At 51.0% G+C, this 18,835-nt stretch overlaps 1 protein-coding gene across 1 annotated transcript in view; it reads left to right on the top strand.

Annotated features, from left to right (window-relative positions):
- Positions 1–450: 450 nt before the first annotated feature.
- The window catches only part of LRRC3C (leucine rich repeat containing 3C), a 61,346-nt gene continuing 42,961 nt past the window's right edge, over positions 451–18,835 (top strand). Inside the window, exon 1 of the mRNA XM_069634768.1 lies at positions 451–1,024. The gene's annotated coding sequence lies outside the window, so the exon portion shown is untranslated. The remainder of the gene's footprint in view (positions 1,025–18,835) is intronic.

Below are 18,835 nucleotides of genomic sequence, written 5' to 3'. Positions count from 1 at the left end.
CGCATTTGTATTTATACATGCCCCTGCGTGCACCCTGTATTATCAAGCTCTTTGGCTGAAATGCATGTTTTCCTTGTTGATCCCAGCATCTCGCAGCACCTCTAGTGATGTTAACTTCTGATCTCGGCCTGCGTTATCCACGGTGAGCCAAGGCCTGTTCGAAGTGTTTCAACTTGCCCTCGTCAGTCACAGACCTGCGCTGCCCTGGACCCTCTGCCACAACATGTTCACCTCTAGGCACACGTGTGTAACAGTTCTCTGGCCGTGTGGTCAGGGTCTCCACAAGGGCAGGAGTCGCCTCCAAAACCATCTCTGAGGGATAAGGCAGAGAAGCTCCGATAGATGTGTGAGGGCGCGAGGGTGGGGGTGAGGCCTCGAAGCCTGAGCTGCGTGCTCCTTTCCTGGCCCTGGTTGCATGGAGACTGGCAGGGCTTCTCTCTCTCTCTCTTTCGAGGCGGAGTTTCCGTCCCCGGAGGAGGGCGCTCACTCCAGCAAGAGAAACACACACAGGCAGTCACTCCCTGGGAAGCCGGGGCTGAAGGAGGGAGACCGCAGCACCTAGCTGTGCCCAGAGAAGGAGACTGCAGCAAGGAGTGAGCGAGACCGCCGCGCCAGCAGCCAGAGGGAGAGAGGGGGGGAGAGAGAGAGAGACCCCTCTGCTAGAGGAGAAGAGGTCGCGGCACCTGCTGTCCCAGGGCGAGGGTGTCCACCCGCAGCCATAGACTGGCGAGCTCGTGCGACTGCTGCCAGAGGGCGGAGGCTGCCTCGCCCGCATAGCCGCCTGGAGTGAGACGCCAGGGCCAGCGGGCATCCTGAAGTGCACGCAGAGTGTGTGAGCGAGCTCTGGGTCTCTGCGCCCCACTTCACGCACACCCCTTGCTTTTCTGGTCGGGAGTTGGCGGCACTTCTATTTGGGGTTGCGCCTGTCAGAGCGGGGGATCAGTTATCGGTCCAGTGGTGATCACCAAACCGAGGACTGGCCAAGAGGACCACGCACAGCGGGGTGCCGGAAGCCGCCAGATAGGTGAGTCTAAGCGAGTGGGGATTGCCTGGTCTGTTACCGGTGGGGGCGGTAGAATGGCGGGCATTTGGGACTCCTTGCCATAAGAGAGAACGGGGGTGACCCCGGGGAAGCGATGCGCGTGCGTGGGGGCTGGGGAGGGACACCCCTGTGGAGACACACTGGTTCTTGGGTGGCTGAATTAAACTTCTCCTTTGGGAGCCCTAACCCCGGCATCTGTTATTGCCCTACAGCGCGTGATCTTGGGCGATCTGCTGATCCCTCTGAGCCTCTTTTATCTTCTGGCAAACCCGACAGTGCCTAAAAGCAGCTCCAACTAACTGGGCGCTTACAGGGAAGTCTGGAAGCAGAGTAAGATCACCCCCATCCTGCGCGCCAAGCGCAACATCTCTTCATGACCTGCTGCACATCTCTCTCACTCCCAGAAAAGCGTTCCACGTCCCTCTCACTCCCTGGAATGAACATGACGCCCATCACTCCTGGAGTGAGCCCCGTGTGGCCCACACTCCCCGCTGTGAGTCGTTCTGTCATCCACTGTTTACATTTTGAAATTGAAGAAAGTGAGAGGGCGCTTTGAGGGCTCCTAGGACCTGTAATGGGACCAAGAGCAAAGGGAAAGGACGCCAGGCTGCCAGCAGCCACCTGTCTGGTTAACCTCGTGTCGCTGGGCAGAATCCCAGCTTCAGCGGGGCGCGGGGCCCCACCCGGCCGCCCATCCGGTGCTCATCTGCGCCTGGGAGCCTGGTGGAGGGCTGGCCTTGAACCCCGGCAGACACCAAAGTGGTCATGTTTCTGTAATGTGTACATTGCATGGAGGGGAAGCACGAAGTGTGCACTTACACGCTTACTGCAGTGTTCGTTGTTTGCACTGCCAAGTCCAAAAAAGGGCCTTTAGCCTGGCAGATCCAGGGTCATACTGCAAGGAAGTGCACAGGTATGCGTGTGAAATGCAGTTACAAATGGTCCTAAGCAGGGGTGCAACACAGCCTACATTTCGGGGGGGGGTACGCCTTCAAATGTTGGGAGAGGGGCTAACTTAAGAGATGAGGGAGGGGCAAAAGTATTTGTGTGGGGGGCACCTAACTTCTGTGTGCATTCTAATGAGACTATTCGTTTGCAGCTTAAATGTTACAAGCAGTTAACTCTCTCCTTTAAGTCTGGAAGTACCCACTTAAGGACTGCTGTGAGAATGAGTTGTCTCCTGCCCCCTCAGCCCTTCCAATCACTCCCCTGGCATGCAAGTACTAACCCCACATCACGATTTCAATTGCCTACGCATCTATGCACATGAATGCAGGTGCCGACAGTGAAATGCTTTTACCTTAGTAATTGCAGGGCCATTGTTAACAGCGAAGCCCAAGCGCCCGTGTAACATCTGTGTCCTGTTCTGTCCGGCCACGGCTCTGTGGGTCAGCCAGGTCCAGTCAACATAGTCCAATGAAGCCCCGTCTGGTTTTAAGGGAATCTAGTGCTTTTCCACCAGCATGAGAACCCGCATGTTGGGGGGGAAAAGGCAAGGTGGCACGGTCGCCCACTTTTGTGAGCCCACGCCTATGAGATGTTGGTTGTTTTGCTACTTAGAGTGGAAAAAATGGTGATGAAACAGGTGTACCACTTTACACTTGTTTTGCGCTCCGGGGGATTCGAAATTCACCCCGTAGGTTGTGTATGACGTATAACCTGACGTAGTGGGAGGCAGTGGGACAGAACCACAGAGAGGTCCGCTGACATAGAGCAGGAAAAGCTGGGGTGGGGGCAGTCGGGGCAAATCTGGAGACTAAACAAGATCATTTTTAAGCAAATGAAAAATTGTACTGCAAGGTGGAATTCTTTGCACGGTTCAAAGTGACTTTGCACTGCTGAAAAGTGACTTTGCACAGGCGACACAATCCCTGATTCATCGAACTGTGCAAAGTCCGTGCAACGTCAGTGCATAGTGATTTTTGCAGTACAAATTGACTTTGCACAGAAAAATACACTTGGCACAGTTCCATGAATCATTGTTTGTGTCAGCAGTGCAAAGTCACTTTTCACCAATGCAAAGTCACTTTGAACCGTGCAAAAAAATCCACGAATTGGGCCCATTGTGTATAGACACATAATAAAAACCCAATAAATAAATATACCTGTTTTTGATGGGCTAGGAGTTATGGGGGGATGTGAGGGTTTAGGGGTGGTCGTGGGGGAGGTAAAGGGATATGGGAGAAAAAAATGAAGTAATTCTGTCGCAGTAAATTGAGTAATTTCGAAAAAAACAGCGTAGGACCAGTATACCCACCTTCTGCAAATCCCAATTGCAGGCCACATTTACAATGGATTTCTAGGGAATGACGCCTGCTTCCACCAGGTGGTAAATCCAGGTGGGTTCCACAGAAATCTATTGCGTTACTGCCAGCTTGAAAATCACATGCTAGAGGTAAACCGGGCAGCTTAGCAAGGTAAGGCCGGCTCTGCCTGGCAAATCCACTGAAGTCCCCGGCAGCGGTAGAGGTGGCAGGAACCATTGCCACCACATACCACATCCGGGGAATTGAAAAGGGCCCCCACAGGGTTTCCGTGGTGCAGTGGGTGGGGAAAGGCTCTCGCACTATAGGCCTTCGGCTCACACCCAACGTACCCCAGGAGTAGCAGTCATGTCCTGCCTGTATAGATTGCTTCATGCCAGCCCGGGCCCATTGTCACAATCATGATCCGCAAGACCTCGCGAAAACAAACAGGACCGCGCGAACGACAAACGGGAGAAAGAAGAAGCTAAATGGAACCACACCAAACAGTCACAACTGCGGAACAAACCCCCCACCCCTCCCCCACAAACATGATTGATAGCAGTACAAACACCAGGAGAAGAGAAAAGTCTCTATACCTAACACCATCGCTCGCAACCAACCACTCACCAGAACAAATCAACTGAACCAACGATGCGAGGCGTACCAACAATGTACCGGAACTGCGCAGGAAAAGAACAGAAACACACAGAAGGAATAGGAACAAAATCGACGCCCTCACCCCATATATCACAAAAACACGAGGACACCTCCTTCAACTACAACAAAATATAGAAGATGAACCGGAAGAAAACAGGAACCCAATACGTAACCTAGCAGACCTACTCGATGACGACAGAGGCCATTGGATTATCATGACTCCCTGAGAGGAACTTGGAAGCAAACCAACGCGACAACCACAAGACAAATCCAATATCAAAAAACAAAATAAACCACACCAAAATAATTCACTGCAACCTTATCAACGCAAGATCAATGTCCAAACATGCCACAGAAATATACGACCTGCTATGTAATGGCAGCATCGATGTCCTATTCATCACAGAAACATGGTTAGGTGACAACTACAAAATCACACTACACCACTGCCTACCTGACAACTTCAGGTGCGCACAGTGAAATAGAAAGGAAAAAAGAGGAGACGGTCATGCAATAGCATTCAAGGAACACCTGTAAATAAAAATAGACAAACCACTAAACATCAAAAACTGCGCATCCCTAGTCCCTCACTCGGCAGTAAATCCAAAGATAAATAAGACATTCATACTGGTCTACAGACCACAAACATACGACGCAACTTATGTCGACAACTTCATAGAAACCATCACCAACATGAACATCTGATAATCCTTGGGTGACTTCAACACCTGGTTTGAAGAAGAAAGCGCAAACTCACAAAAACCATGAGTCAAGCAGCTAAAAAGATTAAACTACGACAATTGGTTAAAGGAGCGGGACACACGCGGGATGCAATTTTCGCCAACAGAAACCTTATCGCCACTGCACAACCAGTACAGATACTGTGGAGCAACCACCTCAAGTGATCAAGCTACCAATTAAAGCAGCCAAACAGCCCAATAAACTCCCAACTACCACAAAAACAAACTTGAAGACCATCAAAGAGAGCAATGTAATAGAACAGCTTGAACTCACAAAACCACTAACCTGGACGAAGCCGACCTCGTCGGAAAAACAGAGCTACTTCATAAATGGATCGCTGAAACAATCAACGGCATCTCCCCTGAAAAACTCTTCACCCCATCAAGAAAGAGGGAATTGGCAAAATGGTTCACCCCACCCTACTCAGCACCATGAAAAGGAGCAACAAGAAGCTTTAACTAGAATGGAGGAAAGAAAACGACCAGGCAAAGAAGTACAATTCCAGCGACAACTCAGATCATACAAAAAAGAAATCCAAAAGGCCACAAAGAAATACTATGACAACAGAATCACCAAAGCCACTGACACCCAAACATTACTGTTCACGAAATGAGGAACCTGCCGGGATGCAACAACACTCACCTTCGCAGAGACTATGCAGCGACCTCGCGGAACACTTCAAAAATAAAATCGGCAACATCCACCAATTTATACAAAGCAGGCCAGTCAACCAAAACACAGAACCAAACCCGCCAAACATGAACCAACCATATAAACTCCAAAACGTCCACAAATATCAGTAGAGACATTCGTCAAGCTGGGAAGACACAGCAACAAAGCAGCCTCCCCCAAGGACCTCTGTCCCCTATAAATCAACCCCCCCCCCCCCCACAGGGTGCACTGGTGGAATACTAAAGAAGCTCTTTAACTTAAGTACTGCGGTCATTCACATTTGTGCAGGTCACACAACTCCTCATGGACACGAGAGATGGCGTGGAAGACCTCTCCAACTACAGACCGATTTCAAACATTCCCAACCCAGCAAAACTGCTAGAAAGCTACATCTACAAATTCAAAGAACACATAGAAAAACACCAGCTGCTGTACCAGGCACATGTCAGCTTTAGACCAGCGAGAGGAACAAAAACGGCACTCCTATTTATTGGATGAATTAAAGACCAGTGCAGATTCCAACACAAACTCTGCCCTGATACTACTCGACCTCTCTGCGGCATTCGACACGGTCAACCATGAGATCCTCATCAAGAGAATAGAAGAAATAGGAATAACAGATTTAGCCCTACTCGGGATTAAATCATTCATAACAAATTGAACAGAAACTGTCTGGTTAAAACCCTTCAAATCCGGTCGGCGGGTAACCGACTGTGGAGTACCACAAGGATCATCCCTATCCCGAATGTTCTTCAATATCTACTTGAACCCGCTAATCAAGATCATCAAAAAACACAAATTCATGTGCTACAACTATGCAGATTACACACAAATCATCTATACAATTGAAGAAGTACAAGAAGGGACTACAATTCTGGAAGAATGTCTCAAAGAACTCTACGACTGGATGAACAAAAACAGCCTCAAACTCAACCCAGGCAAGACATAAATCATGGTTGTATCCAAAAACATGGAAAATAACTATCCCATGGCCCACAGAACTAGGGACAGCACCCACACCATCGGAACTAGTCAAAAACCTTGGAGTCCTAATGGACAACGCGCTAACCTTAGAACCACAAGCAAACGAAATAATCAAGAAATGCTTCTTCCTCCTACACGCAATAAAAAATATTTCTACGTTTCCTGTCCATCACTCATAAAACACTGACAATCATCGCCCTCATCATATCAAGAATCGACTACGCAAACAGCCTCTACCTTGGAATGCCAGAACACCTGCTGAAGTAACTGCAACGGATCCAAAACGCAGCGGCCAGACTCCTGCTTCAACTATCACGAAGGGACCACATCATCCTTGCGCTAAAAATGCTACACTGGCTTCCAATCAAACGACGAATCACGTTCAAAACGACATGCATAACACAGAGAGCAATCGACGGCCAAGGATCAGAGTTCCTTCAAAAGAAAATAACCATTTACCAACCGAAAAGAACACTCGGATCAAGCAATGACATCCGCCTGGAACCAAAACCATACACAAGAAAAAAGCATAGGTGATCCTCTTTTTCCCACCTGGCAGTAAAAACGTAGAACACACTACCGAAAGAAATATACAACACAAAGGACCACCTAAAATTCAGGAAACTACTCAAAACCTGGCTCTTCACCTCCAAAACGGACGGAATCAACTAATAGACAACAGTGGAAATTGAACGCGCCAGAAACCACCACACGTGGCAAGAAATATCGGGTCACGGAGAAAACCTAGGTTTCACCCTCCCCCTCCAGCCAAAACCCTCTGCTAGGCAAAGCCCAAGGGATAGGGAGCGTAACTGAAGACGAAGGTGCACTGATCATTAATCATTAACTAGCACCCAACAGAACAGGGTTCCCTTAGGATTCGGAGGGGGGAGACTGCACCCCATGAGCTCAGGGAGGCAAGAGCAGGCAGACCCCACTGTCAACCCAAGAGCAACCCACAACCTTGGCAATCTAAACCATTGGGAGGGGAGGCCCCCACCACCTTCCCGCCCACAGATCACCAGACAGTCACAGAGACATGCCACCGCCTCAGGCAGAACCAGATGTACAAACCACCTAAGGATCACTCCTGCAGACGGCAAGGGCAGAGACGCCCAGCACACATGTCCGAAACAACGAGGTAATCCCACTAACCCATCCGCTCAAAAACCTCAACTCTCACACCCTAAGCAAACACAACCACTCTCTTGCACAGCAAACCGCACTGCAACAACAAAACACACCACACACAGGCTCGCGCAACAGCACATCAGAGTCTACCGATCCGTAAACCACACCCATGTTCCGCAAACGGTGTTAACCGAACTGAAGCTGCCAACAAGACATCACCAATCTCGCTCTACTTTTATCCCGCCACACCCTACTAACCCTCCCTACCCTCTTACCTTTCAGATCCGCCAGGGGAGCACTCTGGTGGTGATAGTGCGCGGTACAAATGTCCTTTAACATTAACATTATAGGCATTGGGCTCGCACCCAGCGTACCCCAGGAGTAGCAGCCATGTCCTGCCTGTATGGATTGCTTCATGCCAGCCCGGGCCCATTGTCCAGGCAGACACAGGGCTGCCTGTACCTTCCTTGGACAGATGCAGGGCTCTGGCCACAGAGAAGCTTTCTTGGGTCACAGTTAGATTTTTAGGGCAGCTGCAGCTTCTTGGGGTAGTTGCTGCTTTCTTTGGGGTATTGGTAGGGGCAGCTCACGCCTGCAGAGGGGACTGGGTGTGCTGGAATGCTTAAGGCCCTGCTACCTGACCTAGGTATCTTATGTTTCGTTCAAATCAAAAGTATTGCACAATGTACGACATGCATACATAATGCTACTACTTGTCCTTACCATACATATGTGTTGCTACTAATAGCTCTTACCTTTTCTGTACTAAAGAAAAAAACATGAGTCAAGCTAAGTACTTTGCTCACATCTGTGCGTTGGGAGGTTGTTTTGCTTATATGAATCAATGTGGCTGAGGCACACTCGGTTAAACAGTTGTATTGGATCAGAAGCTGCTTGGTGGCTGCAATTAACCCATTAACTTTCAGAGAGAGTGTTTGCAGGTTGAATTGGCTATTCTAAATTACATTAATGGGACATAAACTTAGAAAATGGGCAGCTGAATGGCTACAATTAACACATTACCTTTTTGAAAGCTGTTTTTGCAGGCACAAATAGTTATTTCAAACTTAATGTGACAAGACGTCAGACAGCACGGGAAATTTCTTCGTGTTATTGTAAACCTCCATCAATACCAGTTAGGGCCGCCTGGATGAACCAAAACTAAAATGATGGTGTGGTTGGAAAAATAAAATAATGTTGGTTGACACGTCATGAGGAATTAGCCAATGGTTGTTTTCCCCCTCGCCTGATATTCTGTAATGTGCGCTAAAGTATATTAGCACACCCACCCATAGGTGATTTCTGTCTGGCAACCACATACATCCAGTAGGAGTGGCCGCCTATTGCTGCCAAGAAACCTTATGAGTCGAGCAAGACAGTTCAGGCAGTCTTGTTTTATTTAGAGCACTGCATTTTGCATTCTGGGACTTGTAGTTTTCCTTTTCCCATTGCGAGAATGAGCCTATCAGAGATCCAGCATGCCTTGGCCTCCTTTGGCAATTAGGGCTGCGCCTCTCATTAAATGTGCCCCCTCCCACGGACACGTTTATGCCCGGGTTATGACTTCAGACTGTTATGGTGATCATCGGGAGATGGGCCCTCCCTCGGTGCCCCCCTATCCCCTCTCCCTATCACGCCAGGTTTCAAGGATCAGGAGATTTGCAGAATCTGAGCTCGGAGCAGAGGGCGTGCTCCCCAAGGCTCGTACACTGGCAGACATGGTAGACTTCTGTTACACCCAGTGTGTGTACCAACAGACTGGCAAGGCGGGCCATTTGCAGGATGTGTGCCAACAGTCTGTGCTGACAAGTCTCTGGTACGCACAGGGTGTCTATAGTGGAAGGCCTATTGCACAGACAGGGCGTGTTCGGACGGCCTGCAGTGTCAAGCTTACTCAACACACATTGTGTATGCTGGCTGTATGCAGTGTCACGCTTATTGTGCACACATGGCGTGCGCTGACAGTCTGCAATCATGCGTGTTGTACACACAGGGTGGGTGCTCACAGCCTGTAATGGCAGGTTCATTGTACACACAAGTTGTGCGACAGTTTGTGGTGGTAGGTGAGTTGAATGCACACGGTGTGTGCTTGGTCTGCACAGTCGCGCTTTTTGTGCTCTCTCGTGGTCCCGTGGCTGCAAGATGTGCCTACAGTGAGGCATAGCTCTGCCTGAAACGCAAGCCTGCGAGATCTGCTTACAGCGAGGCATAGCTCTGCCTGAAACGCAAGCCTGCGAGATCTGTGTACAGCGAGGCATAGCTCTGCCTGAAACGCAAGCCTGCGAGATATGTGCTCTGCCTGAAACGCAAGCCTGTGAGATCTGCATACAGTGAGGCATAGCTCTGCCTGAAACGCAAGCTACAGTGAGGCATAGCTCTGCCTGAAAAACAAGCCTGCGAGATCTGCATACAGTGAGGCATAGCTCTGCCTGAAACGCAAGCCTGTGAGAACTGAATACAGTGAGGCATAGCTCTGCCTAAACACAAGCCTGTGAGATCTGCATACAGTGAGGCATAGCTCTGCCTGAAACGCAAGCCTGTGAGATCTGCATACAGCGAGGCATAGCTCTGCCTGAAACGCAAGCCTGTGAGATCTGCTTACATGCAAGCCTGCGAGATCTGCATACAGTGAGGCATAGCTCTGCCTGAAATGCAAGCCTGCGAGATCTGAATACAGTGAGGCATAGCTCTGCCTGAAACGCAAGCCTGTGAGATCTGCATACAGCGAGGCATAGCTCTGCCTGAAACGCAAGCCTGTGAGATCTGCGTACACGCAAGCCTGCGAGATCTGCATACAGTGAGGCATAGCTCTGCCTGAAACGCAAGCCTGCGAGATCTGCATACACTGATGCATAGCTCTGTCTGAAACGCAAGCCTGTGAGATCTGCATACAGTGAGGCATAGCTCTGCTGTGAGATGCCCGAGCCTGTACGATCTGTGCATAGGGAGAGATGGCTCTTCCTGAAGCATCAACCTGTAATATGTGTACACGGTGAAGGATAGCTCTGCCTGAGCCTGTAATGTGTATACAGTGAGGGATAGCTCTGCCTGAGCCTGTAAGATCTGTATACAGTGAGGGATAGCTCTGGCTGAGCCTGTAATATGTGTATGCAGTGAGGGATAGCTCTGCCTGGGCCTGTAATATGTGTACACGGTGAGGGATAGCTCTGCCTGAGCCTGTGATATGTGTACACGGTGAGGGATAGCTCTGCCTGAGCCTGTGATATGTGTACACGGTGAGGGATGGCTCTGCCTGAGCCTGTAATATGTGTACACGGTGAGGGATAGCTCTGCCTGGGCCTGTAATATGTGTATACGGTGAGGGATACCTCTGCCCGAGCCTGTAATATATGTACACGGTGAGGGATAGCTCTGCCTGAGCCTATGATATGTGTATACGGTGAGGGATAGCTCTGCCCGAGCCTGTAATATGGGTACACGGTGAGGGATAGCTCTGCCCGAGCCTGTGATATGGGTACACGGTGAGGGATAGCTCTGCCCGAGCCTGTGATATGTGTATACGGTCAGGGATAGCTCTGCCCGAGCCTGTGATATGTGTATACGGTGAGGGATAGCTCTGCCCGAGCCTGTGATATGTGTATACGGTGAGGGATAGCACCGCCTGAGCCTGTGATATGTGTACACGGTGAGAGATAGCTCTGCCTGCCACGCAAGCCTCTTGCTTCCATATAATGTGACCGGCGTGGGCTCTGCTATCCGAAACTTGAACCTGTGAGCCCAGGCCCGTCCCCAATGCGGGGCCGCTCTCCTCTGGGCCTCTGGCATCCGTATGCAGCGAGGGCTAAGTGTGTTGTCGAAATGTTGACCCACTACGATCTGCAAAAAAGCAAAATGTGTCGCCAGAGAGAGAGACCCCATTGTGTGTGGAGAGGCGTGTGACGGGGGAGTCGGGCGGTAACGGCGGTTCTGCGCCCGCGGAGGACTCTGGGATGCTGCAGGAGGGTGCAGCCGTGCATGGCTTTGCCATTTATCAGCGTCCTAACGCGCATTGGCTCTGGGCCAGGAGGAGTTCCCCCTGGAGACGGCGAGGGAGTCCCCAACTTGGGGAGGGGGGAAGGGGAGAGTGTCGCAGAGCCTGCTAGGGGAGGGGGATCCCCTCATGTTTGATTTCACCTTGAGATACATTTGTTCTGCCGGCTATTTTAAGACCCACTGGGTGGAGGCAGCGCCCTCTACTGTGATAGACGAACATTTCACCGGCTACCGCGACATGCAGGGAACGCAGCAGAGCCCAGAAAACCCAAGGATTAAGGCGAGCACAGCCTTGCTCACACAGGAAGAACTCTGTTCACAACGCACCTACCGCCTACCGAACCCACTTGTGCTCGCACAGGAAGAACTCTGATCACACCGGACCTACCGAACCCACCTGTGCTCACACATGAAGAACTCTGATCACAACGCACCTACCGCCTACCGAACCCACCTGTGCTCACACAGGAAGAACTCTGATCACAACGCACCTACCGAACACACCTGTGCTCACACCGGAAGAACTCTGATCACACCGGACCTACCGAACCCACCTGTGCTCTCACAGGAAGAACTCTGATCACACAGGGCCCCGGGGGATGCCGAGCCCACTCGTGCTCACAGAGAAAGAACTGATCACACCGGACCTACTGAACCCTACTGTGCTCACACAGGAAGAACTCAGATCACACCGGACCTACCGAACCCACCTGTGCTCACACAGGAAGAATTCTGGTCACACCGCATCTACCGAACCCACCTGTGCTCACACGGGAAGAACTCTGGTCACACCGCACCTACCAAACCCACCTGTGCTCACACAGGAAGAACTCTGATCACACAGGGCCCGGGGGGATGCCGAGCCCACTCGTGCTCACAGAGAAAGAACTCTGATCATGCCGGACCTACCGAACCCACCTGTGCTCACACAGGAAGAACTCTGATCACACCGGACCTACCGAACCCACCTGTGCTCACACAGGAAGAGCTCTGATCACACCGCACCTACCGAACCCACCTGTGCTCACACAGGAAGAACTCTGATCACACCGGACCTACCGAACCCACCAGTGCTCACACAGGAAGAACTCTGATCACACCGGTGCTCACAGAGGAAAAACGCTGATCACAACGGGCCTGGGAGGACGCTGAGCCCACTCGTGCTCACAGAGGAAGAACTCTGATCACACCAGTGCTCACAGAGGAAGAACGCTGATCACACCGGGCCTGGGAGGACGCAGAGTCCACTCGTGCTCACAGAGGAAAAACTCTGATCACACCAGTGCTCACACAGGAGGAACTCTGATCACACCGCGCCCGGGAGGATGTTGAGCCCACTCCTGCTCACACAGGAAGAACTCGGATCACAGCTGGCCCGCAGGCCCGGGAGGACGCAGAGTCCACTCGTGCTCTCAGAGGAAGAACTCTGATCACACCGGGCTCGGGAGGACGCAAAGTCCACCGTGCTCTCACAGGAAGAACTCTGATCACACCGGGCCCGGGAGGACGCAGAGTCCACTCGTGCTCACAGAGGAAGAACGCTGATCACACCGGTGCTCACAGAGGAAGAACTCTGATCACATCGCGCACGGGAGGACGCAGAGTCCACCCGTGCTCACACAGGAAGAACTCTGATCACAACGGGCCCGGGAGGACGCAGAGTCCACTCGTGCTCACAGAGGAAAAACTCTGATCACACCAGTGCTCACAGAGGAAGAACGCTGATCACACCGGGCCCGGGAGGACGCAGTGTCCACCCGTGCTCACAGAGGAAGAACTCTGATCACACCTGGCCTGGGAGGACGCAGAGTCCGCTAGTGCTCACAGAGGAAGAACTCTGATCACACCTGGCCTGGGAGGACGCAGAGTCCACTCATGCTCACACAGGAAGAACGCTGATCACACCAGTGCTCACAGAGAAAGAACGCTGATCACAACGGGCCCGGGAGGACGCAGAGTTCACTCGTGCTCACAGAGGAAGGACTCTGATCACACCGGGGCCAGGAGGACACAGAGTCCACCCGTGCGCACAGAGAAAGAACTCTGATCACACCGGGCCCGGGAGGACGCAGAGTTCACTCGTGCTCACAGAGAAAGGACTCTGATCACACCTGGCCCGGGAGGCGCAGAGTCCCCTCGTGCTCACAGAGGAAGAACTCCGATCACACGGCCCGGGAGGACGCCGAGCCCACTGTTGCTCACAGAGGAAGAACTCTGATCACACTGGTGCTCACAGAGGAAGAACGCTGATCACACCTGGCCTGGGAGGACGCAGAGTCCACTAGTGCTCACAGAGGAAGAACTCTGATCACACCTGGCCTGGGAGGACGCAGAGTCCACTCGTGCTCACAGAGGAAGAACGCTGATCACACCGGTGCTCACAGAGGAAGAACGCTGATCACACAGGGCCCGGGAGGATGCCGAGCCCACTCGTGCTCACAGAGGAAGAACGCTGATCACACCGGTGCTCACAGAGCAAAAACGCTGATCACACCGGGCCCGGGAGGACGCAGAGTCCACTCGTGCTCACGGAGGAAGAACGCTGATCACACCGGGCCCGGGAGGACGCAGAGTACACTCGTGCTCACGGAGGAAGAACGCTGATCACACCGGTGCTCAGAGGAAGAACGCTGATCACACCGGGCCCGGGAGGACGCAGAGTCCACTCGTGCTCACAGAGGAAGAACGCTGATCACACCGGTGCTCATAGAGGAAGAACGCTGATCACACCGGGCCTGGGAGGACGCTGAAACGGAGTAGTAGATTCTGTCTAGATCTGCTCTGCATAAACATTTGAAGGTTGACCCTTCTGGATCAAAATGATTCAATGCAACACACTGTCACAAAGTAGAGATTGCACATAAATGGATGTAATATGCATAGTTGTGGAGTGAAGTTATTCTTCAAGAAGATAAAGTTAAAACACCTGACTAATTTAACTAGTTAATAAACCACAGTGTGCCACTTCTCATTTTACAAAGACTCTACACGGGGCAAGCGAGGTCACTGTTGAGATGATTAAAAGGGATTCAGATACCCGGAGCAGGCCCCCAGTGGCCTGGACATTACTTCCTCCTCACATAGGCAAGGTCATTCCAACCTCAGGGGTCTAACTGGGCATGTAGAAATGTCTCACATGGGCAAGATCATTCCAACCCCAGGGGTCTAACTGGGCATGTAGAAATGTCTCACATGGGCAAGATCATTCCAACCTCAGGGGTGTAACTGGGCATGTAGAAATGTCTCACATGGGCAAGATCATTCCAACCTCAGGGGTGTAACTGGGCATGTAGAAATGTCTCACATGGGCAAGATCATTCCAACCTCAGGGGTGTAACTGGGCATGTAGAAATGTCTCACATGGGCAAGATCATTCCAACCTCAGGGGTGTAACTGGGCATGTAGAAATGTCTCACATGGGCAAGATCATTCCAACCTCAGGGGTGTAACTGGGCATGTAGAAATGTCTCACATGGGCAATGTCATCACTTAGGCAAGATCATTCCAACATGAGCGGTCTAACTGTACATGTAGCAATGTCCCACATGGGCAAGGTCATCCCAACCTGAGAGTCTTCCTGGTAAGGTAGAAATGTCCAGCCAGCTGTTTGCCTGCAGTCATGTAGTTATGAAGGAAGCACACATTTGTTTTGTCGTTCGAGAAAACCAGTAGGCTGATGGTGAATGGGGAGGGGTACCCATTCCTGCAGCCCTACAGGAAGTAGCGGTCCATCCGTCAAAGCTTTCATGCAAGCCCCTGCCCTAGGGGGGAGGGGGAAGAGCTGTGCCTGTAGCATCAGTGGTGCAGCCATCAAGGGCCTAGGGGTACCCATTGCAGCAGTGGTGTAGGCCTACATGGAGCAGTGGTTCAGCCCTAGAAGCTTTCATGCAAGCCCTGTGAGGAATTCAGCCATCCACACGGTGAGTCTCTGCTCGCCTGGGCTTTTTTTCAACATTTTAAATGTAATTGAACTGTGTAATAGCACCTGGAGCGTTCCAAGTGCTGGATGGGATTATCACAATAAATGATCGCAGGCCCAAATAACCAGACGGACTCAGGAATATGGCAAAATACTTTCAGTTCAATAAAGTAGTGAAACCTTGTGAACAAACAGATTGCAGCTCACACACTCTCAATGCATTTCGGTTACACAAAAGGTTTTATACCTTGACGTACATCAGCTATGACATCCTATGTGGCTAACAGTAACAACCTACTGGGTGGAGGGATTGGTTAAGGGTAACATATACATATAGTTTGCAAGAGTGTTAGTATCATCATTGGATACCTCTTATCTGGTAGGCATGCCTGGAATTACCTTTAACTACGTAAAATACTGATAACGTAACAGCAGCAGCGGAAAGGCCCATGCAACGATGTATGGTCCACCATCACATGGACCCTCCTAATTGGTTGGCACTCTCTTACCAACCTTGAACATTCGGCTCGTTAGCAGCACGTAAGCAACGAAACCCAGGTGCGAGGGAACAACATCGGACGACTGCCCTTCTTTGCTAATTGGCCTACCATCTCTCATCAGTTAGGTCCTAAACCGAGGCTTCTTCTTTGTAGTTGACCTTGCTAGATGCTCTCTTCCTCAGACCTTTAAAGGGAGTGAAGGTGCTATCTTCATCTGGAGCCTTGTGAATAGGCCTTGTTTTCCAGTCCTGAATCACGTATGAGGAGACCATGATTTTGTCAATTTTGCCCTTCCATTAAATGTTATTTGATTCAATTATATTGGGTGATATTTCTCTCCCTGGCCTCTGGAGACTTAATTGCTCTATTCTGCATGTGCTTTCTGCATCGTTAATTGAACAATACTTGCTTGGCACTCGCAATTATTCACTCCATTACTTAATCTAAGACAAATATGTCCTGCATACATAACTTATCCTCTTTGACTCCTTTCGAGCCATGTAGTTGCTCTTGCTGTGCTATCCTTCTTTCTGAGCAAAGCAAATACCCTTGGTTCTTGCACAAATTTGAACTCCAATGCCCGTCAGCATTGCAACCTTGGTTTTCTTTCTCAAGGCTTGTTGCTTACTTTTATACGATACCAACGTCCATTTTCATAGCATGGCTGTTTTACTCACGTTCTATTTAAGCAAGCTTCTATATGTCTCATCTACCTTGCATTTCTGCATATAAACATTGATTACATCTCTTGTCACTTATCTTCGTAGTGCATATGGTTTTCTTTGTATTCTCATATGTTTACTTTGTCACTTTGATCACATCTTTGTTCTTCAGATATCCGTACATCGAGTTCAGTGCGTCCACGTATCTTCTCTCTTTAGTGACGTCACTTTACATCTGCCAGACTTTACTTACAGTTCTTCTATATCTAGTGGTGTCTACAGACTCATGTCTACTGCATCAGTTCGAGGGTACATTCGATACGGTTGTATGAGAGCATAACATCTCTCATACCTTCGATGTGGTATTGGGATGATGCCAGGTGTCAAACACAGTGCTTTCTTGTTGTTCTTCCAATATGATGGAGGTGAGGGGGTGGACTCTATAAATGACATGTACATCTGCCTCTCTACAGAATGATGGTAGATCAACCTCTGGAAAATGTGTGGGGCTAATCCGCACACATTTTCCTATGCTCACTGCATGACATATGCATAGACCTGTGTACTCTGGGTGGACACAGCCTACAGCAGGGGTGCACAACTGATTTTGACAGAGGGCCGAAAGCACCCTACATGATGGCTATAGTGGGCCGAAAAGTAAATGTGGGTGGGGCGGTAGGCGTGGCGTGGCGGGAGGCTTTTTCAACCCCTAATTTTTATTAAACACTATGCCCCATAGCCCCCACCCCTCAAGCAAACACTATGCCCCATGGCTCCCACCCCTCATGCAAACACTATACCCCAAGGCCCCCACCCCTCAAGCAAACACTATGCCCCATGGCCACCACTCTCCAACCAAACACTATGCCCCATGGCCCCCACCCCTCATGCAAACACTATGCCCCAACACACCCCTCCTCAACACTATGCCCCATGACACCCCCCCAAGCAAACACTATGCCCAATGACACCCACCCCTCATGCAAACACTATGCCCCATGGCCCCCACTCCCCAACCAAACACTATGCCCCATGGCCCCCACCCCTCATGCAAACACTATGCCCCATGACACCCACCCCTCATGCAAACACTATGCCCCATGACACCCACCCCTCATGCAAACACTATGCCCCAAGACACCCACCCCTCAAGCAAACACTATGCCCCATAGCCCCCACTCCCCGACCAAACACTATGCCCCATGACACCCACCCCTCATGCAAACACTATGCCTCATAGCCCCCACTCCCCGACCAAACACTATGCCCCATGACACCCACCCCTCATGGAAACACTATGCCCCAAGACACCCACCCCTCATGCAAACACTATGCCCCATGACACCCACCCCTCATGCAAACACTATGCCCCAAGACACACACCCCTCATGCAAAGACTATGCCCCATGACACCCAACCCTCATGCAAACACTATGCCCCAAGACACCCACCCCGCATGCAAACTCTATGCCCCAAGACACCCACCCCTCAAGCAAACACTATGCCCCATAGCCCCTACTCCCCGACCAAACACTATGCCCCATGACACCCACCCCTCATGCAAACACTATACCCCAAGACACCCACCCCTCATACAAACACTATACCCCAAGACACCCACCCATCATGCAAACACTATGCCCCATGACACCCACCCCTCATGCAAACACTATGCCCCATGCCACCAAGCATGCACCATGCATACATACTCATACAGACCCCAACCCCCCCACCCCTGCATACTAACTAACAAGCATACACCATGCACCCATACAGACCCGAACCCCCCACCCCCAACTCAGTACACAAACCCACAAGCATACACCATGCACCCATACAGACCCGAACCCCCACCCCCAACTCAGCACACAAACCCACAAGCATACACCATGCACCCATACAGACCCGAACCCCCCCACCCCCAATTCACCATACAAACCCACAAGCATACACCATGCATCCATACAGACTCGAACCCCCCCCCCACCCCCAACTCACCAAACAAACTCACAAGCATGCACGCATACAGACCCGGACCCCTCCACCCCCACATCTCAACATACACTGAACGTGCACACAACAAACATTCAGGCAGACCCGACCCCTCCAACCCCCCCCCCAGCATCTCAACATACACTTCACTTGCACACAAACACATTCAGGCAGACCCGACACACCCCCCACCCCCGCATCTCAACACACACTGCACTTGCACACCAACACATTCAAGCAGACCCGACCCCCACACCCCCTCCACATCTCAACACACACTGCACTTGCACACAAAC

This window comes from Ambystoma mexicanum, chromosome 13 (assembly GCF_040938575.1).
Source record: "Ambystoma mexicanum isolate Mex_15411 chromosome 13, UKY_AmexF1_1, whole genome shotgun sequence".
Lineage (NCBI taxonomy): Eukaryota > Metazoa > Chordata > Amphibia > Caudata > Ambystomatidae > Ambystoma > Ambystoma mexicanum.
The sequence above is the reverse complement of the archived record's forward strand: the minus strand, read 5'-3'. Positions and strand labels throughout refer to the sequence as shown.